Raw genomic sequence first — 12743 nt, forward strand, 5'->3', positions numbered from 1 at the left:
TCATTTTGTTACATTATTATGATTTGTTATGATATGTAGATATATATGTATGGTATTGTTACAAACTTATGATACACTGTACCTATCGTATCATAAGTTCTGTGTATCATTCCACCCCTATCTTATAGGTTGGTTTTTGGGGATCGAAATTTTGACTCTGAAAGTCTGTGTGACTGCTACCGGAAATATTTTCTTGCTGCACAACTTGCGACATTTTATGGTATTTTCAAAGCATAAATGTTGGTTTAATCAGTAACAAATCAACAAGAATGATAGTTTAACTAGATTTTGAATACTTAACACTGTAATTTTATTAATGAAAATAGATTTAATTCATCATTTTACAAATTTATATATGCTAGCAGTCAATATACATTATTTTTTATGCAAGCATTTCGGGGAAAATGATTTGTAATTTTCATTGTTTATTCTGTATTTCCTGCATCAATGTGCGGAAGCAATGCACTTGATTTTCACAACTATTAAAATTTGCAGTGTGAATATGTTTTAAAAAAAGAAAAGAAAGAAAGAGTCCCATGCCATTACACAGATACAGTATCATCACTGTCCAACACATTAATTAAAGAGGCACATGATATCGATAATCATTATTTATTGACATTAAAGTACAGTAAGTACCGTATATACTCGCCTATAAGTCGGTTGTATAGTTTTTAGGTTATTTTGAGGGAATTGCCACTGACCCATTTATAAGTCGGTCCAACTTTTTTCAAGAATCAGTTGACAATTTCAAATCAATACTTTCATGTTTTACCTGTGTTTCAAATAATATTTTGAGAAATGTGTCGATATTTGATATATTTTTCCCAACATATCAATTTATGTTATAATGTGTTAAATGCCTATTTGGCGTTTATTTGTCTAAGTTATAATGCAATTGATACCCAGAATTTCAGAAGTAATCTGTTTAAAAAACAACAAGACACCTAAAATTAAAAGCACAATGAAAGCACGTGATACAATCAGGCACGCAGCATCATAATATTGCCTGAAAATTCGTGGCACGTAAATTTGAAGAAGAAAAATTTGACAGCATTGTGAAAAATGTAGGCCATTACTATGACGGAAAGAGAAGATAAACTCTGAAAATTATTTTCTGATTTATTGAATGTATTTAATGTGAGGTCATTTGTAATAAACATCAAGATCAACATTCAAAACATAGATTCAACAAAGAATTACAAAACAACTCTTGCTGGAAAATTGGTATTGAGTTCACAATCTGATCAAAAATTTTGTCCTACTTGAAAGATGTCAAATTTCTCTGAAAAACAGTCACCAACTTATACATGGATCAAATTATATGCAAGTATACAAGAATTTTTTAATTTTGCATTATTATGAGCTTTACTGATTAAAATTAGTCTGTTGCCTATCATTGTTGTCGTAAACATTTTTAGCTCGCCTGAACTGAAAGCTCAAATGAACTTTTCTGATGGCCTGTTGTCCACCCGTCTGTCTGTAAACTTTTCACTTTTTTTACTTCTCCAGAACTACTGGGCTAATTGCAGCCAAACTTGGCAAAAAGAATCCTTGGGTAAAGGGCTTTCAAGTTTGTTCAAATGAAGGACCATGCACACTTCAAAGGGGAGATAATTGCAAAAATAGGGTGGGGTCATTTAAAAATCTTCTCGAGAACCACTGGGCCTGGAAGGTACAAATTTACAAGAAAGCTCACTGACATAATCATGACCCCAGGGGTAGGGTGGGGCCAATAGGGAATCAAAAATTTACATACAAATGTATAGAGAAAATCATTAAAGTTTTCTAAAGAATCACTGCCCCAGAAAGTTTACATTTACATAAAAGCTTCTTGACATTGTGCATGTTCAAGTTTGTTAAAATCATGCCCCTCCCTCTTGGGGGGGGGGGGGGGGGGGGGGGGGCACAATGATTTATAATAGTAAAAATAAAATGCACATACCAGTATTCAGGTGATCATTAAGGCCTATTGTTGTGTTTGGATTGGAACAATGTAGCTTTACCATTAAAATAAAATGCTGTTGATACATTATTTCTCAGAAGTGTCTAAAATGTTTCAAGTATGAGGAGTGACCATCTGTAAAGAATATTGATTCAATGGAGAAGTTGGGTTGAACAGAAGGGCTGTTTTACTAAGATTGATCCCTTAATTATTATTTATTACATAACATATACATGTATTAGGAGAAAGATGTAATAAAATTTATTAAAAACCAATTTTCTAAAATTGAGTCGAAGGTATAAAACGTTATTATATCAGCTATATTCGGCATTGATTGTGAGCAATGGGAGTCCACCTGAATTATAACATGGTTTGTGCTGAATGCCGAATATGGCTGTTGATGACCATTGGTATGATCTTCTGAGTGGGCAATTAGTTTTTGTATTATTGCTCTTGCAAATGGTGAGTAAAACATTTTTTCTTTCCTATTGATTTGTAAATTTAACCCTTATTTTTGTCTAAAAAGCCCTTAAAAATCCTTTTTAAAAAGGCCCTTATTATGCCCCCCTTCAAAGAAGAGTGGCATATTGGTTTGCACCTGTCGGTCGGTTGGTAGACCACATGTTGACCGCTCAAAATGTTGAGAACCATTGACTTGATCGTAATGATATTTTATATGTGGGTTGGTTATGAAAAGAAGAGGACCCCTATTGTTTTTCAGGTCGAAAGGTCAAGGGTCAATCTACTCTGGACATAGGAATATACTCTCCGCTCAATATCTTGAGAACCCTTTGCTTGACAGACATCAGACCTGGCACATCTTAAGGAGTAGATGACCCCTATTGATTTTGAGGTCAAGGGTCAAACTGGACATAGGAATATATTGACCACTCAATATCTTGAGAACCCTTTGCTTGACGGACATCGAACTTGGTACACTGGTACATCTTCAGGAGAAGATGACTCCTATTGAATTTGAGGTCACAAGGTCAAACTGGACATAGGAATATACTGTCTGTTCAGTATCTTGAGAACTCTTTGCTTGTCAGACATCAAACTTGGTACACTGGTACATCATCAGGAGAAGATGACACCTATTGATTTTGAGGTCACATGGTCAATCCACTCTTGACATAGGAAGATATTGTCTGCTCAATATTTTGAATTGATGATACTACTCTCAATTAAATGATGTGTGTATAACCCTTTTCAATTTTGCACCATGGGGGCATATGTGTTTTACAAACATCTCGTTTTCTGATAATTTTGCCCTAAAAGTGGCCCTTTTTTTAGCAAAATGTCACTTGAAAGCCTGCATGATGCAAAAGTTTCGTGAAATACCTCATTCCAACGAAAAAATAATAAATTCATTTCTTATCATTTGATATTTTAAAACATTGAGTTTAAATGATAAAACATTAGATTATTTGAGTTGAATTAACGAATTATTCTTGGACTACATTCTGTCATTTCGAGATGGGCGTAGTAATTTGTGAATAGACAACTTTGAAAAAACAACCTAAATCCGTTAGGCCTAATGACGACTTCAATGAACTGTTGTTTACTGTTGAGCAAACGGGTTTCTTGTGGTCTGAAGAATGCAGTTTTGAAAGGATGAGTTAGAGATAAGTTCTGTCGAGAGAAAATTACTGGAATTTTGTTGAGTGGAACTGGAATTAAGTGCAAAGTTCAATGTCGGTACTAACGGAAAGCGTGAGACACGTGCATAATCATGATGTGGGATGCCAGGTATAGTGAATTTCTAAGGCTTTTTTGTAGTACGGAAGCCTCGTTTCAGTGCCCACTCATAAACATATTATGACGGAGTTAGAAACCATAGTCTATGAGGCCTGGTATTTGGGTTCGTGACATGAAGGAAGTTGTCGCAAGGTGCAAACTGGACTATTGTCATCCCCGGTTGAATACATTTAACTCTCAGCCTGGAATTGCATAAGCAGACGTGTGTTATATGGGGGGGGGGGGGGGGGGGTGTCCTCAAATAGCCATGTTTATTTCATTTTGCATAATCAATTATTATTTATATTTGATATTTGTTTGTTTTTATGCCCCCAAGATCGAAGATTGGGGGGGCATATTGTTTTTGTTCTGTCTGAAACTTTAAACTTGCTAATAACTTTTGAACAGTAAGAGATAGAGCTATAATATTTCACATGAGTATTCCTTATGACAAGACCTTTCCGTGGGTACCAACTGTTTTGTCCCTTTGACCTTGGAGTTTGATCTACTTTTTGAAAATTTTAACCTTGCTTATAACTTTTGAACAGAAAGTGGTAGAGCTTTGATATTTCACATGAGTGTTCCTTGTGACAAGACCTTTCCGTTGGTACTAAACCTTTTGACCTTGACATTTGACCTACTTTTATTTATTTTTTTTACATTGGTCATAACTTCTAAATGGTAAATATTAGAGCTTTCATATTGTACATGAGCATTCCTTGTGACAAGATCTTTCTACTGGTACCAAGATATTTGTCCTTGTGACCTTGGCCATCTTCAGAATTGGCCATTATCAGGGGCATTTGTGTTTCACAAACACATCTTGTTGTTTAGTAAATTTATATAGATTGATAGAATTGTTAAGTTTTTCTTTTCAGGGTTCCCTAATCTATATATAAATACGAAGCATCCAGAGGAATCCCCAACATTCCAATAGAAAGTAGGAAGTACCTTCTTTTTTCGTTGAATACGATATTCCAATAATTTTACAACCATGAAAAAGCGTGCAACATGTAAAATTAAATGATTTCCATGTCGCATAATCAAAGGTCAATTTGAAGTATAATTTTGTACAAACAAATATTCCTCCGCCTATCCGTACTTTGATTTTCTTTGTATTACAATTAGCGGCTGACTCTGTCCGAGATCAATTCTTTGTATTACAATTAGCAGCTGACTCTGTCCGAGATCAATTCTTTGTATTACAATTAGCAGCTGACTCTGTCCGAGATCAATTCTTTGTATTACAATTAGCGGCTGACTCTGTCCGAGATCAATTCTTTGCATTACAATTAGCAACTGACTGTCCGAGATCAATTCTTTGAAACAATTAAGCTATTAGCTATATATATAAAAAAGAAAAGAAATTTCATATTTCTCCTGAACTGCAGTACATCTTGATGATGATTTTATTAAGAGACATCACGTGAGAATATCACCTTCGTCGCTAGATTTAATATCTGAAGTTTTCTTTGATAAACCAGGTGCATTTGTTACTGATTTATGTGTATGCCATGGTCTCTTCATTGTCGTTTGATTTATATGGTCATTTACTGAAAGAGAAGCTGTTATTGCAGTCGACTGAAAATAAAGTAATCAACATTTTTGGCGTTCTTGGCATTGTTCTTATTAGTTAATGTGTACCTGGAGTGCTCTCTCTCTCTCTCTCTCTCTCTCTCTCTCATTCAGTAATGGGGCATACACCCAATGTTTGGGTGTACTTCAGCGAAAATTAATAGGATCATACCTAGAATTTGTTGGCTCGCGAATCAAAAATCGGTGCGCATGGAAGCCCATGGTTCTTGCTGTTAATTCTCACCCAGTGCTTGAATGCAGAACACACCATTATAGTAGTCCTTGACACACTTTCTCTTTATCGTTGTTTCCTATTCTGATGACTCGGGAAATAGAAAAATTGGAAAACCTGAATTTATCTTAAAACATTGAATCTTTATCGATTGTACACATACATCTGCACCTACTGGGTGTTCTGTTTTGATTCAATACAGGCTGTGTTGAATATGCATGTACTAACTAAGTATTGTGGTTACTATAACTTGTAGCTTTGGCCTTCGGTTCAACCATTAGATATAACGACGACGTATTATCAATTAACAATAACTATATTCATTCATATATCGATTCGATATATCCCAGTGAACTCAAAATAAAAGACTCTACAGAGTCTCCCACATTTGCTTCATACTTTAAAAATTTATTGAATATATATTTAACTCGACTTTATGACAAATGGAACTTCCGACTTCAGTTTCTCCATCGTCAACTTCCCATATTTATATTAAATTATCACCTGCATCTGGTTTTTCAGGTCACCTGAGTCACTCAGGTGACCTATTGCCGTTGGTCTTCGTGCGTTGTCGTCCGTTAACAATTTTATATTTTTAACTTCTTGAAAACTACGATGCCAATTGATAAAATTTTTGGTATCATTATGATTTTAGATTATAACATACATTATCTTTAGGATAAGAGGAATATAAATGGTGACATTTATTACCTTACCGCTCTCAGGGCTTCATGTACAGGGTCAAATATGCTTTTAAAAAGGCCATATTTTCAAAAATCTTCTCTTTCTCCACACATTTGGGACAAAAATTAAATGCATGGTTTGATGTCCGTGAAACCCTCTATCAAAATTGTTAAATTCATGACCCCTGGGTCAGGGATTGATGCCCTAGGACGGGGCCAATTTGGCCATATTGTTAACATGTATTAAATCTTTGAAAATCTTCTCTACTCCAATATATATTTGAGAAAAACTAAATGCATGATTAAGATGTCCATGAAGCTCTCTACTTTAATTGTGAAATTCATGGTTCCTGGGTCAGGGGTTGAAGCCCTAAGACGCGGTCAATATTGCCATATCCTGAAAATGTATTGGGTCTTAGAAAACCTTCTCTATTTCCATATATATTTGAGAAAAACTAAATTCATGATTATGATGTCCATGAATCTCTCTACCTAAATTTTTGAATTCATGGCTACTGGGTCAAGGGGTTGTGGCCCTAGGGTATGGCCATATAGTGAAAATGTTTTTTAAAACCTCTATTTTATATATATATATCAGAACGTCTACCCGAGTCTTTTATGCATGTTTTATAAGATATTCATATCAGGCATCAAATCATAAACAAATTTTGGATTTTAACATCTCTCATATGCAAACAAAACATTATTTTTATCATTCCAGATAAAATCATATAAGATAATTGAGAGCTTGTATTACTTTTTCGATGGTAAAATCATACATCATAAGAGGTATTTTAACGAGCCATTGAATAAAATTGAGGTGTAATGAGCCACCTTAATTTCTTTGGTTACTCACTTCCGCCTCTACCCGTAGGAACCAAACCTATTAGCAGCGTCTGACCAGCTCGCTATCGCTCGACCATCTACAAAGCAAGTCAAAATCGAATTCCACGCTGTCACACGGTCGTGAGATACAGTTATATAACGTAAATTTAAGAGATCATACAAGTTTGACACACGCACACACACACACACACACACACACATTTGTATAGTTTTCGTTTTGAAAAGGATGATAAAATTATTGAAGTAATTCTATCTTGTTACAGGATGTTGTTTAAGTTATAGATAGATTGATTGATTAACTACTACAAAGACATTTTTGGGCGAAGGAAAATTCAAATGCTCCAACAATACATATATGAATATTTAATGGCAGACCCCCGCGGATTTTATGGCAGTTTTACAATGCGGTGCAATGCAGACCATGGTGGGCCAGAGTAAAAACAAATGCTCACCAATATCCATGCCGATTCATCTCCAATTCTAATATTTTGTTAAAGCGAATGTTTATATATCTTGTAAATTACGGCGTAAATATCTTAAAGGGGGCCTTCGCTTCTGCAGCGAATCTCTTTGACTGGATTTCATTACATGTAAAACTATAGACTACTAGTGCTTTACCTTTACCACCTGCGATGATTGTGTCATTTGTAGTTTTCATCATTGACAACAACAGTCTGTTTTTGCCTATTCTTTTATCGAATTGCCCTTGCTGGGAAGATGAAAGGAATCCATAGTTATGCTATGCAACTGAAGTTGTATGAAAATGAACAGCTCTAATTAACAATGATACTGTAATTAATGTGTCAACTATGAACTGCCGAGTATTTATAGAGCGGTCGTTACCATATCAGTTATCAATCTAGCGATCCCTTATTTCATTTTCAGTGATAGCCTTTATGAAGTCGTTTGTACTGCCATGCGATCCGTTACAAAAACCACGATTGATCGCGGAAGTTTTCTGGAATTTCAGGTTGATACAAGTTAATACGTTCTTATACGATTTGTTCCGCTTTGATGCGGTAATGCTACCGGTAGGTTCCCACTAGCACGATTCGCGGCACCATTGGCGTAGCTTGGGTTCGAATATTACCGAAGCAGGGGGTCTGGGGATCTGCGCCCCCCAGAAGCTGTCGACATTTTAACAACGTAAAAGGTGTTTTTTTTTACCGAGGCAGCTGCCTCGGTTGCCTCATTGGAAGCTACGCCACTGGGCACGATTGAAATCATGGCCTTAATCTTGGTGACCGTATCAAATATTGCCTAATCTTGGTGACCGTATCAAATATTGCCTAATCTTGGCGTCAGTGGTGACAATTGTGTTGATCGTAGAAATTTTTTGACTGTCAAATTTTTTTCTAGGCCTACAATCAACACGATTAATTTTCAGTCGTTATAATCGCATCAGATGGTATTGCATCGTAACAGAGCGCAACATATCGCATCTTATAGTGCTCCCAAATCGTGATGATCCTGGTCAATCTTTTACAAGGTAAACACCATGCTATGTTGCGATGTCTCAAGATCTGTCACGATAGTTATAAGCATACACTAATGCTGCAAATGCCACGTTGTCACCAACTTCAACTTCTGCCATTTTCAGTGGTTGAAGGTTGTATTGTTCACTGGTTAGTCAGTTGTATATATACCCGTCGGGGTCCAATTGTAGCTCAAAGAGTCAATCCTGATCGTGAAAGATATCGCTATCACAATCGTATCCTATCGTAACATAGCGCATTGGTTCGTGATTAACGTATCGTAACGTATACAAACGTATCTGCACGTACATGATCGTCCTAAATCAGGAACCCGGATCGTGATCATCGTATGATCATCGCGATCCGGGTCCCTGATTTGAGACGATCGTGTACATGCAGATGCGTTCGTATACGTTACAAATACGATACGTTAATCACGAACCGATGCGCTATGTTACGATAGGATACGATTGTGATCGCGATGTCTTTCAGGATCGAGTGTGATCACGGTTTGAGCTAGGTTTGGACCCCGATAGACTTAACGCGGTTGAGTTAAGGCTTTCCCCATAACATTTTTAATACCAGTGCTGTACATAAATATACTTTACCGCACTGGCATATTGCACGACGTCATAATGAAAAATACGTCATGACGAAGGTCATGACGTACATATCTACAGTCCTTTTGTGGTTGGAAATGTCAAAATATTGTTTCGTTATTTACCACCGCTGTCAAACAATAAACTGCAACCGCGTAAAAGTTTCTGTCAAATGGGTTATATTAATTTTCTTTGATATTGAAAAAGTTTCAATTTCTTCTTTATATAGCATACATGCTAAAGTAATATCCATATTATATTGTGATCTTGATATCGCCCCTAATCTACACGTATAGTTACTTTCACAATGGACTCATTTGCATAAACAGGGTTTCCGTACATAAAAATTTCATCATTGGCACGACACCCCGAGGTTTTTAAGTGAAAGATGTTTGATTTATGTGACATGTGAACTTTAGTGCCAAAGGAAAGTTAGGGGAGCAAGTTCTGGCTTCAACAGAAAATATGTTTTTCAGGCTAGATTGAACTTCGTATGTGCAAAAATCGCCGCATCTTGCATATTCAATGCAAAAATTAGACATGTTACAAGTCACAATAAACTTGCTCTCAGCACTTTTCAAATTAAGAAACTAATATGCTTTGAAGTTATAATATGTATACGGTGTGACCGTTGGACCGAGCGAAGCATGTAATGGTCATTGTCCGAGTGTCCCAAGTGGTAATCATAATTCCGTTAAGTACGGTAGATTATGAGATAATTTAAAAATATATATTTTGAATGAAATTTTCCTTGCGCTAAACTCAGTGACCCAGTAACATCTCAATATTAAAAGGGTTTATATGGGGACAACAGTTTTACAGGATCCGCCTATTCATTGAACGCGGGAAATAAAACACAAGGCGACGTAAACTGTGCCTTGTGACGTCACATTTAGCCTCGACTTTTTTCTCTTTATCAAAGCAAACAATTATAAACAACAATAATACATTCCGTATGCAATAAGAAAGGCCGTTAAAACTAAACAAAATTAACCAATAAATTCAAAATGGTAAAAAAGTAACGGTAATTTTATCGTATATTCTTATTCAAAGAAACTCATGAACTCGTTCATCTATTTAGTCGTATTACGGTTTTATATGTATTTATTTGCTAAAACCTGTTACAATGATAATTATACTATTCACTTTGAACAAACTGAGTGTTTAAATTACGAATTGCACGTCAGAGTCTTCTATTATTGGCATTCAAAATAAAACACGAATAACTGTTGAAGCAGGTAATGAAAAAATAAATGGCGGCGCCCATATGGATCACGAAAATTTCAGTGAACGTATATAGAGATTATCTCTTTTTCTTTTGCTGATTTTGACTTTTTTCTTTTACATACGTGTTACCTTTAGAGCCTTGCTTCGCTCGGTAATATGTATACGGTGTGACCGTTGGACCGAGCGAAGCATGTAATGGCCATTGGAGAGTCCCAAGTGGTAATCATAATTCCGTTAAGTACGGTAGATTATGATTCATTTAAAAATATATATTTTTAATGAAATTTTCCTTGCGCTAAAAACCCAGTAACATTTCAATATTAAAGGGGTTTATATGGGGACAACAGTTTTACAGGATCCGCCTATTCACTGAACGCGGGAAATAAAACGCAAGGCGACGTAAACTGTGCATTGTGACGTCACATTTAGCCTCGACTTTTTTCTCTTTTTCAAAGCAAACAATTATAAACAACAATAATGCATTCCGTATGCAATGAAAAAGGCTGTTATATAACTAAGCAAAATTAACCAATAAATTCAAAATGGTAAAAAAGTAACCGTAATTTTATCGTATATACTTATTCAAAGAAACTCATGAACTCGTTCATCTATTTAGTCGTATTACGGTTTTATATGTAATTATTTGCTAAAACCTGTTACAATGATAATTATACTATTCACTTTGAACAAACTGAGTGTTTAAATTACGAATTGCACGTCAGAGTCTTCTATTATTGGCATTCAAAATAAAACACGAATAACTGTTGAAGCAGGTAATGAAAAAAATAAATGGAGGCGCCCATATGGATCACGAAAATTTCAGTGAACGTATATAGAGATTATCTCTTTTTCTTTTGCTGATTTTGACTTTTTTCTTTTACATACGTGTTACCTTTCGAGCCTTGCTTCGCGGACGGGCCTTCAGCCCGTCCGAGCTTCGCTCGGTATTAACTTCAACTTGCATTGATATCTGGATATCGTGCCAATTCAACGATTTATACATACACGATACGTTTTTATCTTGTTTTTTGATCACGTGATACAGAGTTGATGTAGAGACTGTCGGTCTGGTGAAAAATGTATAAGAGGTCAATATGCACTTAATGATATATACATATTGTTTTTGTATAAAAGGGTTGTGTTTACAGAATTTGTCACAAATTGATCTGTTTATTAACGTTTTTTTCCTGACATATTTCTAGGGTCCTACTTAACACAACTGCGAATTGTGTAATCATTGGAGCAACGCTCGCTAATATGTTGCACGGTGTCACCGTTGAGACATCTTGCAACACGACTTAGACATTTTATCCGCCTCTTTATTTAACGCGGAAAATATAACATTGATAGAGTGATGGCATCATTTAAACCATCGATAGGGCGATACATGTAACAGCATCCAAACCATCGATGGGTTGTTCACCTTGTGTCAATTTACACCAACATTAAAGCCTGCGTCACCACCAAGACTAGAAGGTGTTGTGAAATTTGATAACATCTTTAGAACACTTGATACAAACAATAAAGTGGATGCTTGTGTTGATTGTATTTATGCTATGAAATTTTAAAAGAACCAATGCTGATGCCTGTTGTTTTAAACAACAAATCAATTTCTTATCAATCCATTAAAATTTCCTAAATAAATAAACGAGTCCAGCCTTGTGTGTAAATCATCAAATTTATTCGCAATATTGACGCACGTAAATGACCATACTTTAGAGTTTATTGACATTGCTTAATAAAATATTTTATCAGATGGCTATTGGATATTATGCTGGAGTCATTTTATGCTTATTTCAAATTAAATTTTAGATTGTTGAAAAGAAACAAAATTTTGAATGCGAAGATACTTACATTGGTCTACATTTTTCACAATGCCATGCGAGTTATTTCCCCCTGATTACAGATGGCGCGCAGCACATTGCGTCCTCAGTTGACGGTGTCATATGAGGAATAAATAGGAAATTTACAATTTTTGATTGCAATCAATTTCCAGTTAAGGAATTTTTCTAAGAATGAAGTGTAATTATGGCTTAAAAATAGTATAACTGAACAAAATATTTTCTCACTAATTACTAGTGTTAAAAAATCGAAAAATTTCATAATCGATAATCGGTCATAATCAGAAGAACTGTATCGATCAATGATCGATATAATCGGTATTTACATGTAGTTAATAAATGTTTATTATTTGGGGGGGTCATTTCTATATAGTTTTATGGATATGTGCAGCATACACACTAGCTGGTGACCGAGAGGTTAGAGCGTTCGTCCCGCATGCTGAAAGCCGGGGTTTGAATCCCTGCCGCGACAGACCTAAGTCGTTAAAACAGGTAGTGATAGTTCCGTCGCCAAACGCTCGGCATCAGGTGTGAATGTCAAGGGTCCTTGGAGATGACCTTAAAAACGGTACAGTAGGTATGG

General features: G+C 35.6%; 1 protein-coding gene across 2 annotated transcripts in view; it reads left to right on the forward strand.

The window, feature by feature from the left end:
- Positions 1 to 2220, forward strand: part of LOC125679296 (uncharacterized) — an 87048-nt gene extending 84828 nt beyond the window's left edge. For both annotated transcript variants that reach the window (XM_048918408.2, XM_056154440.1), the window contains one exon: positions 1 to 2220. This exon is cut by the window's left edge and continues 1488 nt beyond it. The gene's annotated coding sequence lies outside the window, so the exon portion shown is untranslated.
- The last annotated feature ends 10523 nt before the right edge of the window (positions 2221 to 12743 follow it).

The sequence above is a fragment of the Ostrea edulis genome, chromosome 2, assembly GCF_947568905.1.
Source record: "Ostrea edulis chromosome 2, xbOstEdul1.1, whole genome shotgun sequence".
In the NCBI taxonomy this organism is placed as follows: domain Eukaryota; kingdom Metazoa; phylum Mollusca; class Bivalvia; order Ostreida; family Ostreidae; genus Ostrea; species Ostrea edulis.